The sequence below is a fragment of the Marmota flaviventris genome, unplaced genomic scaffold, assembly GCF_047511675.1.
Source record: "Marmota flaviventris isolate mMarFla1 unplaced genomic scaffold, mMarFla1.hap1 Scaffold_73, whole genome shotgun sequence".
Taxonomy (NCBI): domain Eukaryota; kingdom Metazoa; phylum Chordata; class Mammalia; order Rodentia; family Sciuridae; genus Marmota; species Marmota flaviventris.
Window position 1 is genome coordinate 47560 of NW_027288415.1, and position 23133 is coordinate 70692.

Genomic DNA, 23133 nt, shown 5'->3' on the forward strand with positions numbered 1-23133 from the left:
CCAAAAAGAAAGAAAAAAAGGTGGAGGTGCAGGGAGAAAATTAAAGGTATAATCTATGTTGGACCTCAAAACCTTCAGCCTTGGATAAAGAGAAAGGAGTAAACTCGGGGTGGGTAAAAATGAACAACATATGTGGTACAGAAATAAGAGCATCCAGATATCCTCAAAGATATATAGAAACTACTTTGAAATAAAACTGAACAATTTTTAAACATATCATGATAAATCTTTAGAATACAAAAAATGTCACCACCTCCTGATATCAGGTAATAAAATCATAAATATAACAAAGTAAAAAGTCTGTTTTAATTTACAGCTAATAATCTTATGTAACATATCACAGATGCTTAATTTACCTTTGATGTTCCTTTAGTAGAAAAATATAAACCAGATCTTCTTAGAAGGATGTAAATTTTTTCCAGGACTTCTTTCCCTGTTTTTCTGCATGTAAGAAGCCATGGATTTCAGGATATGTGCTTGAACTTAGAAACATCTGAAAGAAAAATTAGACTCTCCCCTAATATTATGGAAACAATGATTTTGTAGCCTTTTACCAATCAAATGTAAGTATGAAAATCTAAACAATATCAATATCAAACATCAAAATTATAAACTAGTTGATTGTCTATTTGTAAAGCTGGACATCATTTATAGGGTGAGGTCCTATACTTCTCATCCTTTCCCATGGTTTTTTATTTTGTGAGTTGACAGGTTTACCTATTGATTTCCTTGTGTTATAACATAGAAGACCACAATCCTGACTTCAATTATTAAAGACAAGAAGTTGAGCCAACTTCACTTTGCTGATGAGAATATACAACCTCTTATCTTCCATAGTTCTGTCATGGGGCATTATGACAGGCTGGGTTTTCTCCAAAGAGGACTGCAACCATATTTACCATCCCACATGTCCTTCTGCAATTGCATCTTGGCTTTAAACCATGAAAAGGCAGAGTTTGTTTCTCCATCCACCCTGAATCAGTGTAAGCCTGTCACTGCTTGGACCAAAATAAAATTGTAGAAGTAATCCTTTGCCAGTTCTAGATATGTCCTAGCCTGATGGCTTTCAAACCAACTTGACTTCTGCAAGTCAGATGCCACACAGGAAATGTGATTATCTGGAAACCCCCATGGGTGAGAAGCCCAGTGAAACTGGAAAAGCTCTGGAGGACGAAACGCCACACAGAAGGAGAAAGAGAGGACAGGAGTTGAGTGTCACAGCATGTGTGGTAAAAGGGACAACTTAGAAGGGGACCTAGAATTTTCTCTAACCACTGAGTCAAAGTGCTTCAGAGATGAAGCAAACTCTTCTTAAATCCCTGCTCCTCAAAATGGTTGGCAAAATGCAGGTGGGTCCTTTAAACCATTAAGGTTTGGAAGACTATGTTATACAGTTGTAATTAACTGAGATGGGGACACACATTGTCAGCGAAAGGAGAATGGAAGGGAGTCACTCTGTGTGCATGGCCATGCTCAGTGTCCTTAATAAGACACTGGAAGTGCATTAGTGTCTCATTAAAAGAAGAAAATAGAAATCCCTATGAATAAACAAATGGAAGAACTGAAAGTAAGAGAAATTATTAACTACAACAATGTACTTTATTTTTAAAGACTATTCATGGAAATGCCAATAGTACATACCTACATTTTTTAAAGTAATTTACTAAAATTTTTTAAATTTAATGAGCCACAGATATTAATTAATTGACATGTAAAACAGGTAAGTAGGTTTTTTATTTTGAGTGCTTTCCAATTTATTAAACCAAACCAATTAAATTTTAAAAAGAGAGTCATGGAAGTCAAACTAGAAAAAGAAGAAACATTTTAAAAAGTGGAAACATTGCCTCAGTGGAGAGAAGAGGTCAGGGGCACATGCAGGACTATCTAATTCCAAAGTCTACAATTTTTCTTGTTTTTATAATTTAGCATTAAAGCAATATAATTATGTTAGAGGAGGGTTTGGGAAAGGAGATAGAAGAAAACCTCCACCAACCACTGAGTCACAATACAATGGTGAAGCCTACAGGGAGCTGAGAGTTGGGAGTCCTGAAGTTGTCATTTACCCTAACATTCAGATGGTGGGGGGGGGGGGTGGCTGTGAAACCCAGCGGCATAGAATCAGCCTTCAGAAAAACATCTGGGGATTAATCATATTTCTAAAATATTCTGAAGTATGAAAATAAAGCATGCCCATATTGAAAATCCCACAGGAAACAAATCTATGGTAGATATGCCTGATTCATATATTAAAATCATATTGTATTGGAAATATTAAAAGTTATCTTTATGAAATACCAGAGAATACTGAGTGAGTTCAGGAATGCCTAGAGCTTAGCTTCAATCCTCATGAAGACATAGCTCAACATTAACCTGTGAAAAACAACTGCAGAGCTTCTGATACCAAATCTACTAATCTATCAAAATTAAAATAAACTGTTCATTTATTGTAATGACAATATCTTAGGAAAATGCCCCCCCAAAATAACTGCTAGTTTGGAAGAAATGAATCTAACAGACACAACAGTAAGGAGATTTTTAATTAGATAACCAGCATTCATGATTCAGCTAAGAATATCTTACAATTCTATGCCAGTATTTCTGTCACAGCTATTAGAGATGTTGGTATATGAAACAAATATATCTGTATATCCCTCCATTAATTTAATTGCTAAGTATTTTATCACAAATAGAATTGAAGGTGTTTATTATGAATGCTAATACTATGTATCTATTGATAAAATGTCTTCAATTTACTGAGAATTTTGATTTTTTAAAAGAATAACATAACCTATACACACATCACAAAGCAAAACTCTAAAGTTTCCTTTCATAGTGCACCTTTTTGAATGTTTAAAATCCTTTGACAACTGGCCAGAACTGGGAAGAAAAATATTTTTAGGGGGATGAATTGATTTAGGGCATTCTTTACCCAGCTTTATGTTTGGTTGGTTCTTTGTTTGTTTGTTTGGTTGGTTGGTTAGCTTTTTGCCCCCCCCCCAAAAAAAAAAATAAACATTCAAGTCAACATGTCAAAATATGAGCATGCCTAATAAGGACCTAAAATTTTCCCATTGTTATGTGATTTCTTACGTATTTTAATGGAAATATAAATTTACCTGTAAAATTTGTGTTGGGGATATTTCACCAGTGGTTTCAGTTGCAAAAGACACCATATGCTCTGGAAAAAAATACTGACAAAAAATAAAGGATAAATTATCGCTAAACCTATGCTAGAAAAGTTTGAATTATGACCAGTATAGAAATCTAAAGCAGAAGATCCTTAAGCCAATGTATCTAAAATCCACATTAAGTGCTTCTGAAAATGCTGGTCCTTGGACTGTACCCTCAGGCATCTTCCGAGGTAGAGTTGGGCCCAGATGACAATGATGCAGAGAGATGCTCTGACCTGGAGTCATATGACACTGCCCTCAAGTTGACAATGAGCTTGTTCCCACATCTCTTCCCCAAATCCTCCAACTACTCTACCAGGTACAAAAAGACTACTGACCCATTTTACAAAATCAAGGCTCACAGAAGTCAAGGGCAAAGGCTGTACCCAGGTTCACAGTCAAGAACATAGAGAAACCAGGACTCGGTGTGGGAACTAAAAGTCCAATTCTTTCCACCTACTGTTTTTCCAAACTTGTTTAATAATAAAATTCACCCATGGCAGTTGTTTAAAATAGAAATTCCCAGACCTTATTCCTGGAGTTTCTGATTCTGTAGGTCTGGCCAGGTCTTGGAGTCTGTGTTTTTAATAAGTACTGGGACTCCCTTAGGTAAATTTTATGATCATACAAGTTTGGAAAAATATATTCTACTATATTTCCTCTATGACAGGGTTTTTCAACAGCAGATCTACTAACATTTTGTCTAATAATCCTGTGTTGTGGGGCTGTCCTGAGCCTTAGAGGATGTTCAGCAGAATTCGAACTTTGCCCACTTTGGCACTGCTCCTGCTGATCCCCACCCCACTCCTAGTCCTACAACCAAAACTGTATCCAGATATTGTCAGATCACCCAGTTGAACCATTGGCTCCAACTATACAAAGTGAATGTCTCGTCTTATTTAAATTACAAAGAACAATAATGATAATAATAATAATAATAATAATAATAATAATAATAATAATAAAAACAGAAATGAGCACCAAACAATATTTTGCTAAGAGCCAAGTATATGATGCATGGCATTTTTGGTCGAAAGGTGACTCCAGCTAGCCATTGAGATGATATGATTATGTTAAGATTTGCATTCATATGGATATTGGACTCCTGCTGTTCACCTAGGCCGGCTACGGGACTCCTGGAGAGTTCCCATTGGTTGGGGAAGTACAGTAGGAGGGAGTTCCGGGGGAGGAGCTCTCTCGGCGGTCCAAGAGGAGGCCGCGTGTGTGGAAAAAATCTTCCCGGGCGGTACCGGACATTGGCGGCAGTTTCAAAAAATAAACTTTGTTCCTGCTTGAGTGGCTCATGATTTTGTGCCCAGCCAGACTGCGGCAACTGGTGGCCCGCACGGGGAACGCCTGAAGTTTGGAGGTGAGTAAAATTGCTCGCCCCTGAGGGAAGGCAACAAAATGGGTGACCATTTCAAAAAACAATGTGTTCTCGTTTTGATTTATCTTGTTTTTGTTTCAAGCTGCCTATCCCTAGAATTTTCTCAGGCAAACTGGGAAAATTGGTTGGCTCAAGGTTTGAAGTTGTTCGGCCCTGAGAAAGAGAAAATTGATACAACTATTCTTTGTTCGGTTTTTGTTTCATTCTGTTTCGGTTTTGTTTTATGATATCTTATTGGGTTGCGTTACCTTTATAGTAGATTAGAAACTAGTAAAAAACAAACTGAAAGACTGTTAAGTAAATTGTTAGAGGTCCAGACTATGGTAGAAAACATGTTAGGTCAAGCGAAAGAGAAGGTCTCTCAAGCTAGTCAGACAGAGGAAGATTTGAAGAAAGAAAGCTTAGAGGAAAAACAACCATCAGGCGGGGAATTACAACAGGAGGCTGCTACTAACCCCGTTCTATCACCAGAGGGCGTAATTCAACCAACAGCTCCATCTACAGCTGAGCGGCCCTCAACTCCCGTAGTTGATGGACGGAATCCTGAGGCAGGACCCCAAAGATTAGCATGCCCTGTACTTGAGCAGGCAGGAGGGCAACGAATTCACCGTGCTTTAGATTTCAAAACAGTGAAGCAATTAAAGGAGGCTGTAACAACCTACGGGCCGCAAGCACCCTTCACTGTGAGCATGGTCGAATCCATTACCAACTTAGACATGACGCCAGCAGATTGGGCTAACATGTGTCGATCTGTGCTAAATGGAGGACAATATTTGTTATGGAAGGTTGCCAATGAGGAATTTTGCATGGAGACAGCTAGGCGAAATGCAACAGCCGGTTACCCTCAAAGAAATCTAGAGATGTTATTAGGAAAAGGACCTTATGAGGGTCAACGGCAACAAATTGAATATGATCCTGGCATATACGCACAAATTGCTGCAGACGCAGTTAGGGCATGGAAAACTTTACAGGGGCATGGAGATTTACAAGGACAATTATCTAAGGTAATACAAGGAGCTAATGAACCTTACGTTGAATTTGTAGATAGGCTTATTCAGACAGCATCTAGAGTATTTGGAGATACAGAACAGGCAATGCCATTTATAAAACAACTGGCTTATGACCAAGCAAATCGTTGCTGCAGAGAGGTCATCAGACCATGGAAACATGAAGATTTAAACACATATATTAAATTATGTAGAGACATTAATGAACAAGGGCAAGTCTTAGCAGCAGTACAACAGGCTTTAGATGCCAGGCCAAAAACATGCTATAATTGTGATCAAACAGGACATTTTAAAAGGAGTTGCCCCATAGGAGGAGGGTTTAACAAGGCTAGGTATCAAAGGAATAGAATACCGGGTATTTGCCCACGATGCCGTAGAGGGAAACATTGGGCTAATGAATGCCGTTCTCAAACCACCATAGAAGGTATTCCATTATCAAAAAACAGACAAGGACCAAGTGTTTACCCACAATATCATGGAGAAAGACATCAGGCTCCATTGCCAAAAAACGGACTGGAGGGCCCAATGCTCCGGGGCCCCAAACCACAAATATACGGGGCAGTGGAGGAACCCAGCAACACCATCAAAGTAGTGCCCAGGACGCATTATCCATTAAATCCCTCATCAGACAAACTAGAGGGAGCGCAGGGTTGGACATCTGCGCCTCTGCCAGAGCAGTACTAACTCCAGAGATGGGAGTTCAAATCATTCCCACAGGAGTAAAAGGACCTCTTCCCCAAGGAACAGTAGGCTTATTATTGGGACGCAGTTCTTCAACACTAAAAGGACTTATGATAAGTCCTGGGGTAATTGATCCCGATTATGAAGGTGAAATAAAAATTATAGCTAGTTCTCCAAGAGGTATATCAGTAATTTCACCAGGAGATAGAATAGCACAGTTATTAATAATACCCAGCCTACATGATAAATTTTCCAGTCGTACTGTAGAAAGAGGTTCCAGGGGATTAGGCTCCACAGGTGTAGATTGGGCTATGCTGTCTTTAAATCTAGATTCTCGCTCAATGCTAAAACTAAATACTCAAGGACATGACTTTAATGGGCTACTTGATACAGGTGCAGACCTTAGCATCATATCTCATCAAGAATGGCCAAAACATTGGCCATTACAACAAGCCACTCAAACGCTTCAAGGCCTAGGAGTGGCAACTAATCCCCATAGAAGTGCAATGGTATTAGATTGGAAGGATCCTGAAGGATGTGAAGGAACTATACAGCCCTATGTATTGGATCATCTTCCTATAAATTTATGGGGACGAGATGTCCTAGATCAATTAGGTTTGACATTAACAAATAACATCAATCCTAATGCGCCCACTACTAGGGCTAGACAAGGCTTTAGGAAAGAAGAAAGATTAAGAGAACAAGAACAAGGTATGACAGCACCAATTCAAATAGATCAAAAAACAAATAGACATCGATTGGGTTTTCAGAAAGGGCCACTGAGACAATCAAAATTACTTGGAAATCAGAAAGACCAGTGTGGGTTCCTCAGTGGCCCCTGACTAAAGAAAAGATACAAATAGCCCATGACCTGGTCAAACAACAATTAGCGGAGGGACATATACAACCTTCCGTATCTCCCCATAATACTCCCATTTTTGTCATTAAAAAGAAATCTGGTAAATGGAGATTATTACAAGATTTAAGAGCCATTAATAATGAGATGGTTATTATGGGACCTGCTCAATCAGGGATTCCCCAATTGTCTGCTTTACCAAAAACCTGGTATGTTTTAGCTATAGATATTAAAGATTGTTTTTTTTCAATTCCAATTCATCCCGAGGATAGTCCACATTTTGCATTTACTATCCCTGCACTAAATCATGAAGGTCCTGATCAGAGATATGAATGGAAAGTACTCCCTCAAGGGATGGCTAATAGTCCAACTATGTGTCAAATTTATGTTAACAAAGCAATCCAGCCACTTAGAAATCAAAATCCTGAACTACAAATATTTCACTATATGGATGATGTGTTATTGGCACATAAAGATAAAAACACATTGCTAGAATGTTATGCCACACTTACAAATTTATTAAAAAATTATAATCTAGAGATAGCAATAGATAAAGTACAATTAAATCTTCCAATTAATTATTTAGGGGTTTTATTATCCTCAACCATGGTCCGTCCACCCAAAATTCAAATACGAGTAGATCAACTCAAATCACTTAACGACTTTCAAAAGTTATTAGGAGACATAAATTGGATAAGGCCTTATCTAGGCATACCAACAGGAGAGTTGGGACCTTTATTTGATATTCTAAAAGGTCAATCAGATCCAAATTCACCCCGCATGTTGACGCCTGAAGCAAGAAAGGCATTAAAAATCATTGAAACATATATGGAAAATATGCATTTGGATAGAATTGATATAAGTTTGCCTTTATTATTTATTGTACTGCCAACAAAAAATATACCTACAGGAGTATTCTGGCATGAAGGTCCATTATTGTGGATACATTTATCTTATTCTCCTAATACTATTCTTACTAGGTATCCTGAGGCTGTAGGACAATTAATACTCAAAGGAATAAAAGCAGCCAAGGGAGTGTTTGGGATTTCTCCCAATAAAATTATTACTCCATATACTATAGATCAAATTGATGAGTTAGCTAATGAGTTAAATACTTGGGCAATAATCATGTGTAAATCTAATGTTTCATTTGATAATCACTTACCGTCTAATCCTTTGTTGTCTTTTTGGTCTAAACATCCTGTAGTTTTTCCAAAGATGACAAAAAAAAAAAAAAAAACCCTATCATGAATGCTCCAAATATATTCACTGATGGGTCAAATAATGGTACAGCAGCAGTAGTTACCCCTGATCAAACTTTTACATTTTTAGTACCCAAACAATCAGCTCAAAAGGTAGAGCTTAATGCAGTATTACAAGCTTTTATGATGTTTAAAAATTCTGTATTTAATTTATTTTCTGATAGTCAGTATGTAGTTAATGCTATAGTATCCCTTGAAGATGCTGGTAGGATTTCCCCTTCTTCTACTGTTTTCTCTTTGTTTTCTACTATACAAAGTCTAATCTGGGACAGAAAAGATCCATTCTTTATAGGACATATCAGGGCACATACAGGATTGCCTGGAGCCCTTAGTTTGGGCAATGAGTTAGCAGATAAAACTACACATGACATACATATTTTCTCCACAATAGAAGAAGCTATAAATTTTCATAAAATGTTCCATGTCAATGCTAATACTTTACAAAAGCGTTTTAAAATAACTAAAGAACAAGCCCGACATATAATAAAACAATGTCAAAATTGTGTGACATTTTTACCACAATTTAATCTTGGAGTCAATCCTAGAGGACTGATACCTAACCATATTTGGCAGATGGACGTCACACACTTGCCACAATTTGGAAAATTAAAATATTTACATGTTACAGTTGATACTTCTTCCGGATTTCTGATGGGCTCCCTTCATGCTGGAGAAAAAACTAAAGATGTTATAGCTCATTGCTTACAAAATTTTGCCACTGTGGGCGTTCCAAAACAGTTAAAAACCGATAATGGTCCTGGTTATACGTCCACCTCTTTTAAACAATTTTGCTCATCATTTGGCATTACTCACATAACAGGAATTACATACAATCCACAAGGACAAGGCATAGTTGAAAGAGCTCATCAAACTATTAAAATGTACTTATTAAAACAAAAGGAGGGAATTGGAAAGGGGTATATATCCCCCAAAGATAAACTTAAAATAACCCTTTTTACTCTAAACTTTTTAAATTTGGATTCATCAGGGCTTAGTGCTGCGGAAAGACATTTGTATCCAAAAAATGTACATAAGCCTAAGGTACTTTGAAAAGATATTCTAACAGGACAATGGAAAGGTCCTGACCCAGTGATAGTCTGGAGTCGGGGCTCTGTTTGTGTTTTTCCACAGGAAGAACAGCAGCCGATTTGGATTCCAGAGAGACTAACTAAAACAGCTCCTACAGAACAAAAGGAAGATGATTCCACTCAAATCCATAACAGCTGATATCCAGATCTCCAGCTTGGCTATTCTTACATCTGTGACAGTGATTAACCAGGATGTTTTTTTTCAATATCTATTTTATTATTGCTTTTTCCCACATCATAAAGTTCTATTTTATTTTTGAGCTCATACAGACCTAGGTTAATGTTTTTTCTGATCAGTTTTTTTGACTGTGGAGTTTTTGAACATTGCAATGGAGATTTCACCTAGGTAAAGCTACAAGGCCTTTACTATTGTCTTATGTGTTATATGTTACGTGTGCACACTTCTGTTTTGTGTTGTATGTCTGTATGTCGTATGTCCATATTTCACATATGAGGGGCGCTCATGCACATGGATCCAAAAAAAAAAAAAAATTTTTTTTTTATTATTCACATGATTTTAATAGTTTAATTTAATTTGGGTAAACAGCTGTTGAGGATTGTTCTAATATATGAACAAATAGAAGGTTAACAAATCTGTTTGTTTACTTTCACCTTTCCTTTTCATTATATTTAATAATTCTGTTCAGGATAATGTAAATTGTTCTAAATATTGTTTTCTTAGTACCTGTTGAAATGTTACATATTTTTTTTTAGCATCATTGTCAAAATTCCTATTTTCATCCCAGTGCCGGTGAAGACAAAGATAAAACCAAACTACAACTTCTTCGAGAGTTATCACAACAAACCATGTAAGCTGATACATCAATGATTTATAACTCAACAAGTAATGCTCAATCAATGAGTCGATTTATTTTGGAAGGATATGGACATATTGATAGATTCCTCTGCTTTGAACTGCTTACAGAACTTGCCTGGACTATGTATCACTTGTATGCTTTATTTTGGGAGGATATGGACATATTGATAGATTCCTCTGCTTTGAACTGCTTACAGAACTTGCCTGGACTATGTATCACTTGTATGCTTTGTGATCTATTTGTTGATGCAGCGAATTATGGTAGTGCTAGCCTATCTTTGCTGATGTGTCACCAGTGATGTAATTTTTCCTAGGAGCCGTTAATTGACTTGGTGTCATGACATTTCTGTATCCTCCTCCCTTCTACTAGTGATGGTCTAATTTTGGGGGCCAACAGAGGTGAGGTAAAGAACCTCACCCCCCCACCAGCACCAAGGCCAATTTTGGGGGCCAACAGAGGTGAGGCAAAGAACCTCACCCCCCCACTGGTACATAGGCCTATCCACAAGTATGGCTATATGCTGGACCGGTAGTCAGTGACGGGTATGATCCAATTGCAGTGGTATCAACCTAAGACAGGAGGCTGACGCCTAAAAGTCAGTTTTCCGATGACGGGTAAGAACCATATGTTGAATTGGACAAACCTAACAGGCACGGTCCCTAGCCAGATTGCTTGTTACTTAAACAGAAGGGGGGAGATGCTAAGAGCCAAGTATATGATGCATGGCATTTTTGGTCGAAAGGTGACGCCAGCTAGCCATTGAGATGATATGATTATGTTAAGATTTGCATTCATATGGATATTGGACTCCTGCTGTTCACCTAGGCCGGCTACGGGACTCCTGGAGAGTTCCCATTGGTTGGGGAAGTACAGTAGGAGGGAGTTCCGGGGGAGGAGCTCTCTCGCGGTCCGAGAGGAGGCCGCGTGTGTGGAAAAAATCTTCCCGGGCGGTACCGGACATTGGCGGCAGTTTCAAAAAATAAACTTTGTTCCTGCTTGAGTGGCTCGTGATTTTGTGCCCTGCCAGACTGCGGCAATATTTCTTTAAATACAACTTTTAAATTCTAGCTTTTAATAAAGATTTGCAACAAGAAAACACTTTCCCTTCAAATCTATTTAATTTTTGTTAGAACTCTTATTTTCTTTGTCAAAGATCATCCCATTATGTTTCTATTAATAGGTTAAAATAAAAGAGAATGTAAGAGGTCTTTCAGGGTTTGAAAATATTTATTATGGTGTGTATCATATATTTTTCATAAAGGATCATTTCAATCCAATTATCCAAAACTTCATGTAAAAATATGCTACTGCTGCAGAGACAAAAACAATTTAAACTAATGAGCCCAGAGGCTATTCTGACTTCTCTATATCCCTAGTCTTCATTAGAATGTGACATACATTTATTTTCTTTTAAAGAGAATTATAATGAAAGTAGTATTTGCTATATAATATGCTACCCTTTATCTCATTTCTATTTAGCTCAAAAATTATGTCACTAAAAACAAAATAATTTGAAGCATCAAGATTCATGTCAATCTTAAATTTCTGGCTAAGCTACACATTCCCAATGATTACCAATCTATTTTTGTTTTAGAGAGTTTCTTACTTAAGTTTCCTAAATATTGTGAAAAAAAACTTAAACTACATTTTGGAATAGATTTGAGGATCTATAATAATTTATCTCAAAGTCAAATGTACAGTTGCTTTGTCTAGTTTTCCTCTAAGGCAAGAAAAAAAAAAGCAATAATGCCTCCAAAGTAGGTTTACCTATATTTTTAAGTTAAATGACTAAATGCATCTCAATTGAGATTCTGCAAGTAAGGCTAAAGAAATGTTTTATATGTGTCTGAACTTCTTGTATCATGGTGACTAATCATTGTTAGAATAAGAAATGTGAGTATAATTTTAAAGGGCCAGAATCACTAAATGGAACTATATTTTATTGATAGTGACCATATTCTTCATGTAAAATTTAAATGACTCATTTAATTTTCATTGACTGTTAATGGAGATTTCACTTACCATTGGGTTTTTAGAGAATTCATATTTGGCATAATTTTTTTCTAAAGTACAGCTTATTTTCTTCTTCCATTCCCCAATTAGACAGCACTTCAATCACCAGCTCATGGTCTTCTAATGTTCTTTCTGTGAAGAATGCTTCAGTGAATATGTTAACAGATAAACAGACACACACACAAATAACTGTACAAACGTTTATAATAGATTTTGTATACATGTCTCATATGCATAGAAAATTTCAACTCAATTCCTAAATATCCAGATTGATAAAAATTTCTCATCAATTTTGAATTAGTAATTCAATTTTTATACCAAAGCAGTCATCTGAAAAGAAAAATTACATATCACAATGTAAATTTTGCTAATTCTCAATTTCCTTTTATTGCTATGCAAATTATGATATAAATTTAATAACAAATCTGCATTAAGATACAAGAACTATTTTTCCTCCAACTCATCATGGTGCCAAAATTAAAATATTTGTTTCAGGGTTGAACAATTCACCTCATTAAGGGATGAAGATTTTTTTTTTTAATTTTTATTGTTGGTTGTTCAAAACATTACATAGTTCTTGATATATCATATTTCACACTTTGATTCAAGTGGGTTATGAACTCCCATTATTACCCCGTATACAGATTGCAGACTCACATCAGTTACACATCCACTGATTTACATATTGCCATACTAGTGTCTGTTGTATTCTACTGCCTTTCCTATCCTCTACTATCCCCCTTCCCCTCCCCTCCCCTTCCCTCCCCTCCCCTCTTCTCTCTCTACCCCCTCTACTGTCATTCATTTCTCCCCCTTGTATTATTTTTCCCTTTCCCCTCACTTCCTCTTGTATGTTATTTTGTATAACCCTGAGGGTCTCCTTCCATTTCCATGCATTTTCCCTTCTCTCTCCCTTTCCCTCCCACCTCTCATCCCTGTTTAATGTTAATCTTCGTCTCATGCTCTTCCTCCCTACTCTGTTCTTAGTTACTCTCCTTATATCAAAGAAGACATTTGGCATTTGATTTTTAGGGATTGGCTAGCTTCACTTAGCATAATCTGCTCTAATGCCACCCATTTCCCTGCAAATTCTATGATTTTGTCATTTTTTAATGCAGAGTAATACTCCATTGTGTATAAATGCCACATTTTTTTATCCATTCATCTATTGAAGGGCATCTAGGTTGGTTCCACAGTCTTGCTATTGTGAATTGTGCTGCTATGAACATCGATGTAGCAGTGTCCCTGTAGCATGTTCTTTTTAGGTCTTTAGGGAATAGACCGAGAAGGGGAATAGCTGGGTCAAATGGTGGTTCCATTCCCAGCTTTCCAAGAAATCTCCATACTGCTTTCCAAATTGGCTGCACCAATTTGCAGTCCCAACAGCAATGTACAAGTGTACCCTTTTCGTTTTTTTTTTTTTTTTTTTAATATATGTGAACATGTAAATGTCTTTATTCATTATTATTTATGCATGTAAAAATATATATTTATGAAGTACACATATATGGATGTCTTTACACTTGTATATATTTCTTAATTTGGTCCACCAAAATACCTAAACAAGATATCACAGCAGCAATAAAACAAAAAAAAAAAAAAAAAATCTCAACTGAAGTGTACCCTTTTCCCCACATCCTCACCAGCACTTGTTGTTGTTTGACTTCATAATGGCTGCCAATCTTACTGGAGTGAGATGGTATCTTAGGGTGGTTTTGATTTGCATTTTTCTGACTGCTAGAGATGGTGAGCATTTTTTCATGTACTTATTGATTGATTGTATGTCCTCCTCTGAGAAGTGTCTGTTCAGGTCCTTAGCCCATTTGTTGATTGGGTTATTTGTTTTCTTATTGTTTAATTTTTTGAGTTCTTTGTATACTCTGGATATTAGGGCTCTATCTGAAGTGTGAGGAGTAAAGATTTGTTCCCAGGATGTGGGCTCCCTATTTACCTCTCTTATTGTTTCTTTTGCTGAGAAAAAACTTTTTAGTTTGAGTAAGTCCCATTTGTTGATTCTAGTTATTAACTCTTGTGCTATGAGTGTCCTATAGAGGAATTTGGAACCCGACCCCACAATATGTAGATCGTAGCCAACTTTTTCTTTTATCAGACGCTGTGTCTCTGATTTGATATCAAGCTCCTTGATCCATTTTGATTTAACTTTTGTGCATGGCGAGAGAAAGGGATTCAGTTTCATTTGGTTGCATATGGATTTCCAGTTTTCCCAGCACCATTTGTTGAAGATGCTATCCTTCCTCCATTTCATGCTTTTAGCCTCTTTATCAAAAATAAGATAGTTGTAGTTTTGTGGAGTGGTTTCTGTGTCCTCTATTCTGTACCATTGGTCCACCTGCCTGTTTTGGTACCAGTAACATGCTGTTTTTGTTACTATTGCTCTGTAGTATAGTTTGAGGTCTGGTATCGCTATACCGCCTGATTCACACTTCCTGCTTAGAGTTGTTTTTGCTATTCTGGGTCTTTTATTTTTCCATATGAATTTCATAATTGCTTTATCTTTTTCTACAAGAAATGCCGTTGGGATTTTGATTGGCATTGCATTAAACCTATAGAGAACTTTTGGTAATATCACCATTTTGATGATGTTAGTTCTGCCTATCCATGAGCAGGGTATATTTTTCCATGTTCTAAGATCTTCTTCTATTTCTCTCTTTAGGGTTCTGTAGTTTTCATTGTATAAGTCTTTCACCTCTTTTGTTAGGTTGATTCCCAAGTATTTTATTTTTGGGGGGGATATTGTGAATGGAGTAGTTGTCCTCATTTCCATTTCAGAGGATTTGTCCCTGATATACAGGAATGCCTTTGATTTATGCGTGTTGATTTTATATCCTGCCACTTGGCTGAATTCATTTATTAGCTCTAATAGTTTCTTTGTAGACCCTTTTGGGTCTGCTAGGTATATAATCATGTTATCTGCAATAGTGATAATTTAAGTTCTTCTTTTCCTATTTTTATGCCTTTGATTTCTTTCATTTGCCTAATTGTTCTGGCCAGTGTTTCGAGAACTACGTTGAACAGAAGTGGTGAGAGAGGGCATCCCTGTCTTGTTCCAGATTTTAGAGGGAATGCCTTCAATTTTTCTCCATTCAGAATGATGCTGGCCTGAGGCTTAGCATAGATTGCTTTTACAATATTGAGGTATGTTCCTGTTATCCCTAGCTTTTCTAGAGTTTTGAACATAAAGGGATGCTGTACTTTGTCGAATGCTTTTTTCTTCATCTATCGAGATGATCATATGGTTCTTATTTTTAAGTCTATTGATGTGGTAAATAACATTTATTGATTTCCATATATTGAATAAGCCTTGCATCCCAGGGATGAATCCTACTTGATCATGGTGCACAATTTTTTTGATATGTTTTTGTATATGATTTGCCAGAATTTTATTGAAGATTTTTGCATCTAGGTTCATTAGAGAAATTGGTATGTAGTTTTCTTTCTTTGAAGTGTCTTTGTCTGGTTTAGGAATCAGGGTGATGTTGGCCTCGTAGAATGAATTTGGAAGTTCTCCCTCTTTTTCTATTTCTTGAAATAGCTTGAAAAGTATTGGTATTAGTTCCTCTTTAAAGGTTTTGTAAAACTCTGCTGTATACCCATCGGGTCCTGGGCTTTTCTTAGTTCGTAGTCTTTTGATGGTTTCTTATATTTCCTCCATTGATATTGGTCTGTTTAGGTTGTCTATATCCTCCTGACTCAATCTGGGCAGATCATATGACTTAAGAAATTTATCGATGCCTTCACTATCTTCTATTTTATTGGAGTATAAGGATTCAAAATAATTTCTGATTATCTTCTGTATTTCTGAAGTGTCCGTTGTGATATTGCCTTTTTCATCCCATATGCTAGTAATTTGAGTTCTCTCTCTTCTTCTCTTCGTTAGCATGGCTAAGGGTCTGTTGATCTTATTTATTTTTTCAAAGAACAAACTTTTAGTTTTATCAACTTTCTCAATTGTTTCTTTTGTTTCGATTTCATTAATTTCAACTCTGATTTTAATTATTTCTTGCTTTCTACTTCTTTTGCTGTTGTTTTGTTCTTCTTTTTCTAGGATTTTGAGATGAAGTATGAGATCATTTATTTGTTGTTTTTTTTTTCTTTTTTTAAGGAATGAACTCCAAGCAATGAATTTTACTCTTAGAACTGCTTTCAATGTGTCCCATAGATTCCGATATGTTGTGTCTGTGTTTTCATTTATCTCTAAGAATTTTTTAATTTCCTCCTTGATGTCTTCTATAACCCATTGATCATTCAGTAACCTATTGTTCATTCTCCAAGTGATGCATGATTTTTCCTTCCTTCTTTTATCATTGATTTTTAGTTTCATTCCATTATGATCAGATAAGATGCATGGTATTATCTCTACTCCTTTATATTGTCTAAGAGTTGCCCTGTGACATAATACATGATCTATTTTTGAGAAGGATCGATGTGCTGCTGAGAAAAACGTGAAACTCCTTGATGTTGGGTGGTATATTCTATATATGTCAATTAAGTCTAGGTTATTAATTGTGTTATTGAGTTCTATAGTTTCTTTATTCAACTTTTGTTTGGAAGATCTGTCCAGTGGTGAGAGAGGTGTGTTGAAGTCTCCCATGATTATTGTATGGTAGTCTATTAGTCTCTTGAACTTGAGAAGAGCTTGTTTGATGAACATAGCTGCACCATTGTTTGGGGCATATATATTTATGATTGTTATGTCTTGTTGGTGTATGGTTCCCTTGAGCAGTATGTAGTGTCCCTCTTTATCCCTTTTGATTAACTTTGACTTGAAATCTATTTTATTTTATATGAGTATGGACACTTCTGCTTGTTTCCGAAGTCCATATGAGTGATATGATTTTCCCCAACCTTTCACCTTCAGTCCAGGTGTGTCTTTTCCTATCAAATGTGTCTCCTGTAGGCAGCATATTGTTGGGTCATGTTTTGTGATCCATTCTACTAGCCTGTGTCTCTTAATTGGTGAGTTTAAGCCATTAACATTTAGGGTTATTATTGAGATATGGGTTGTTCTTCCAGCCATATTTGTTTATTTATGTTACTAAACATGGTTTGTTTTCCTCTTTGATTATTTCCCCCCCTTTACTGTCCTACCTCCCACTGTTGGTTTTCATTGTTATTTTCCATTTCCTCTTCCTGTAATGTTTTGCCAAGGATTTTTTGGAGAGATGGTTTTCTAGCTGCAAATTCTTTTAACTTTTGTTTATCGTGGAAGGTTTTAATTTCATCTTCCATCCTGAAGCTTAATTTTGCTTAATTTTGCTGGATACACAATTCTTGGTTGCAACCCATTTTCTTTCAGTGTTTGAAATATGTTATTCCAGGATCTTCTAGCTTTCAGAGTCTGTGCTGAGAGATCAGCTGTTATCCTGATTTGTTTACCCCTAAATGTAATCTTTTTCCTTTCTCTTGTAGCTTTTAAAATTCTCTCCTTATTCTGTATGTTGGGCATCTTCATTATAATGTGTCTAGGTGTGGATCTCTTATGATTTTGCACATTTGGCGTCCTGTAGGCTTCTAGGATTTGGGATTCTGTCTCATTCTTCAAGTCTGGGAAGTTTTCTCGTATTATTTCATTGAACAGATTGCTCATTCCTTTGGTTTGGACCTCTATACCTTCCTGTATCCCAATGACTCTTAAGTTTGGTCTCTTTATGTTATCCCATATTTCTTGGATGTTCTGCTCATGGTTTCTTAACAGTCTTGCTGAGCTGTCTATGTTCTTTTCATGTTGAAATACTTTGTCTTCATTGTCTGATGTTCTGTCTTCTCAGTGTTCTACTCTGCTGGTTGTATTCTCCATTGAGTTTTTAAGTTGGTTTATTGCTTCCTGCATTTCTAGGATTTCTGTTTGTTTGTTTTTTATAACTTCTATCTCCCTGTATAGTTGATCCTTTGCTTCCTGGATTTGTTTATTTAATTCATTGTCGAAGTGATCTTTCATTGTCTGATTTTGCTGTCTAATGTCTTCCTTGATACTCCAGATCATCTGAAGCATGTATATCCTGAATTCTTTATCTGACATTCCATCTGCTGCAGATATTACCTCTTCTAACGTTGAGTTGACCTGCATTGCTTTTGGTCCTTTCTTTCCTTGTCTCTTCATACTGTTCGTGTTTCTTTCTGCTTGGTGAAACTGTTGTGTTATTGAATTTTCCCCCTATATATTTATATTGCTCTTGTATAGTTGCAAAGTCTCCCTCACAGGTGCAGGTGGCGGCTCTGCCCCTCCTCCAATTGGGGCAATGTGCCTACCACGCTGGCAGGCCGCTGGGCCAGTTCTGCTGGTTGGTAGCAGGTCCGCCTACCTTGCAGGCGCGGGCGGCGGCTCTGCCCCTCTGTGGGCTGCTGGGCCTGTTCTGTTGGCGGTCACAGTTCCACCTACTTTGCAGGTGCGGGCAGCGGCTCTGCCCCTCTGAAGGCCGCTGGGCCTGTTTTGTCGGTGGTCACAATTCCACCTACCTTGTAGGTGTGGGGGTGAGGGGGTGGCTCTCCCCCTCAGCAGGCCGCTGGGCCTGTTCTGCTGGTGGTCACAGTTCCGCCTATCTTTCAGGAGCGGGGGGAGGGGGCGGCTCTGCCCCTCAGCAGGCCTCTGGGCCTGTTCTGCCTGTGGGTCGCAGGTCCACCTACCTTGCAGGTGTGGTTGGCAGCTCTGCCCCTCCGTGGGCCACTGGGCCTGTTCTGGCGGTGGTCACAGTTCCGCCTAACTAGCAGGCCCGGGGCCAATGTCATTTTTTCAAAAAAATGTCCTTTCCTTTTGAAATTAGTGGAAATGAGGGTTAAGAAAATTTCCTATGGTGTATAATCTCCTGTTATCAAGTATTCCTAAAAGTATGGAGTATTCCAGGTATGGTGGCACACACCTGTGATCCCAGCAGCTCAGAAGGCTGAGACAGGAGAATCATGAGTTCAAAGCCAGGCTCAGCAAAAATGAGGCTCTAAGCAACTCAATGAGACCCTGTCTCTAAACAAAATATAAAATCAGCCTGAGGATTTGGTCGAGTGCCCCTGAGTTCATTCCCCAGTACCCCCTCACCAAAAATATTAAATAAATTAAAAATGAAAACTATAAAGAAGTTTAATCATGAGGACAGTATGAAACAGTAATATAAAGTGAAAACTGTTATAAACAATTCTGTAAAATCATCCATTAACATGCATGAAAATATACCAGGAAATGCACCCAAATTTCAGTAGTGACGATTCTGAATGATGAGCTTATTAGTGACTTCTTTTTCTTTATGTTTTTCTCCAGTAAAAAGTCCCATTCTTTCCTACAATGAATAGTTGCTTCTATTTAATAATCTGAAAATGCAGAATTTTTATGAAAATACAAATTCTGACAAAGCTTCCCATCTCCTACCTGTTTAATTACAAAAGAGAGTTCATAGGTTGTAAGGAAACAGTGAAAAAAAGAAAGGTTATTCCCATCAAAGAACCCCTGGGGCAGAGCTGGGGCAGGCAGTGGCCATGCCTGTGATCCCAGCTGCATGAGGCTGAGGCAGGAGGGTGGCAAGTTCAAGGCCAGCCTGGGCGACTCAGGGAGATCCTGTCTCAAAGTAAAATAAAAAGGGCTGGGTGTGTAGCTCTGAGGTAGACCACTTGCCCAGCACATACAAAGCCCAGGGGCCAACCCCCAAGACCCCAAAAAAGAGTTGAGAGGGTCTGTATAAGTCTATAACCAGCAATCAATGAACAATGAATGGAACCTTTCTGTACCTAGAGTTTACCATCAGTTTCATGAATTTCCTGTAAAATCACAACATAAAAGTACCCCCCGAAATCTAAATTGGCCACAAATGTTCAATTCAGAGAATTAAGCCTTCTCAGATGGTTGGAGCATGTGCCAAGCAGCTCGCCCACCCCCCATACACTGCAAGCACTCAGGTATCAGTACATTCTCCATAATGATAAAGAAAGCCCAAATCCTTTCTTAAAGGCAATGTTATCTCAAGTATAAATTCCATGATGTACAAATGCTGGTCTGCCTCACATAGAGTGGACGAGAATGGACCACTCAGCCAGTCACCAACAACCAAGTTGCTCTTTCCTGGTAGGTTTAGGTTCAGCCCCAGTCCCTCAAAGTGAGGCTCTGGGATCAGCAGCATCAGGGTCACAAGGGAGCTCAGAGACAGGCAGGATCCACGCCCCAGCCTAGGCCTCCTGAATCCAGGTCTTTTAACATGGCCTGGGAGCTATAGGACCTGATGGGCAAGGTCCCAGGCTGGTGCACTTGGGGGGCTGTCAGGTGGACGGACGGTGACCTGCCAATGCTGCACCTGGGCACCAGGCACACACTTCTTGGTCACTCCCTCAGGGATGCCAGATACAGCTCAATGCACCTCATTAATTCTTAGCCTGACCACTGCTTCTTTGGACAGGGAGAAGCATCCACTTTCTGTCATGCCTGGTCTCTCTCATACATGATCCAAACAAATCCTCACCTAGTCCTGGCCTAGATGCCTCGGGCCATGCCTCAAACACCTCCTAGCTGGTCTTGACAGCCACCTGGCCACATCCAACTCTGGGGCTCCCTGCTCCCATGGGGAAAAAGGTCAGCCCCATGTCACAGGTTGGGGTGCAGTGGACACAGGGAGAAGGTCAGGATGCAAGGTCCCGGGGCCTGTATTTTGTGTCATAGATTTAGGAATACACAGGTGTGGCCACACACACTCAGGAAGGGTGTGACTAAATAAACCACAGAAAGCATGCTCTCAGGGAGGAAGGCCCAGATCCTTCAGAACATGTGCCCAACAACCCATGGGCATCTGTCCCCACCAAACAAGCAGCAGTGCAGCCTGCTGGGGCCTGGCCGGGCTGAGAACATGAAGATGAATGCTGACAGGACAGGCCCCCCAGGGATGCTGCCTGGGAGGGAGAGGAGGAAGTAAACAATGACGAGGTGGTGCTGGCCCAGGGGACTGAGGGACACAGACTACGAAAACTGGTCCAGGCAGGGGAGGAGTTGGCACGGCACGGGTGCAGACTGAGCATCCTCAGCCAAGCCAAGAGTCGCCCTGTGGGAGCAGGGAGGAGGGGCTGTGTTGCAAGTGCAGAGAAGGCTGTGAATAGCCAGAGATTAGTGGACAGGCATCCCAGGTCAGCATGAGGCAGGAGGGCCAAGGGGCTGGAATGTGCTCAGAGCTGGAGGAGGAACATCACGGTGCTATCAGCATGTGTCAGGACCAGAATTTTCCCTCTAGAAAGCTAGTACTCAGTGGGGGGAAAAATGGGAGGAGAGAGCCTGGCCATTTTCTGCTATTTTCCAAATATTCTTCAAATACATGCCTCCCCTCACTTTTTATTTTTTAACTGAGTTGCCAACTCATTTGTGATTGAAGATGTATCTGAAACTGACATCTGTCAATCAGAATGGATGTCCTGAGCTCCCAGGGCTGTTCTGCACGTGTTCATTAGGATCTTCTCGCTTAACTTTTTAATGTGGAAAATGTAAATCACAACCTTTTCCAAATGCGAAGGTGCTGATATCATTAGTCATCAGGGAGATGCAAATTTAACCCATAATGAGATACCACCACACACCCACCAGAGTGGCTAAAACTAAAGACTGACAATACCAAATGCTGACAACAGTGTGGGATGGGATGCGTGTTCCCAGGGGTTGGGGATATAAAATGGGACAACACACTGGAAAACTGACAGTTTCTATTAAAGTTCAGCACTTGCCTCACTTATGACCCAGCAGCTCCACTCAGGAGAAGAGACTATCTCCACATAAAGACATGTACAAAAATGTTTAGGGCAGCTTTATTCAGAAAAGCCAAAAACAGCAAAAAGCTCAAATATTCATCATCAAGAGACTGAATGAGTAAACTCGGCTGTACCCAAACTCAGGAAAACTGCTCAGCAACAAAGAAAACGTCCTGGTTGATACACAAGAACACTGACAGACCTCAAACACTACACTGAACACCACAGCCAAATACACACACACACACACACACACACACACACACACACTTACACACACACACACTTGTTTTTTTATTCATCTAATGAAATCCAGGAATAAGCAAGATTAAAAATTAATACACAGTGATGGGAAGAAGGTGGGGATTAATGGAAAGTGGCATAGAAAACTTCTGTGTGACAGAATCATCCTGTCTCAATATGGGTGATATTTACATGTGCATATATAAATTTGTCAATGCATTAAGTTTTACTTTTATGAAGTATGTATTTCCCAATATGCAAATATGTCAATAAAGTAATGATAGCATGAAAAAGCAACACCGGCAAGGAGAAGACACAAGTGGCCAAAGGCACCTGAAAAGATGCTCGACAACATTAGTCATCAGGGAAGTGCCAACCAAACCAAATGAGATGCCACTCACACTTCCTAAGATGGCTGTAACTTGACACAGAGACAAACCAACAAGTGCTGTCCAGGATCTGGAGAAATCGGAACCTTTCTGCATTGCTGGTCATAATCTCAGATGTGCAGCCACTGTGGTCCTCAAACAGCTGGACACCAGAGTTAACATAGGATCCTTTTCCATTTCACTCCTAGGTTAAAAGGAGGTTACAAACGGACATTTATACACCCATGTTCCCAGCAGAATTGCTCACAATAGCTACAACATGAAGGCACCCAAGTGCCCGTCAATACATGAATGGATAAGCAAACTGGTATATCCATATAATAGAATATTATCCAGTCTTAAAAAGGAATGAAATTTACACTATGACATAAAGGAAGCTTAAAAACATGTTAAGTGATATAAGCCAGACACAAAAGGACAAATACACAATTCTGTTTATGTGAAATAAGTCGAATAGGGAAGAATGTAGATTAGAGGTTACAGGGCCTGGAGG

The 23133-nt window shown here is 38.7% G+C and overlaps 1 pseudogene; it reads right to left on the bottom strand.

Moving 5' to 3' along the window:
• Positions 1-23133, bottom strand: part of LOC139704470 (growth factor receptor-bound protein 14-like) — a 39499-nt pseudogene that overhangs the window by 14840 nt on the left and 1526 nt on the right.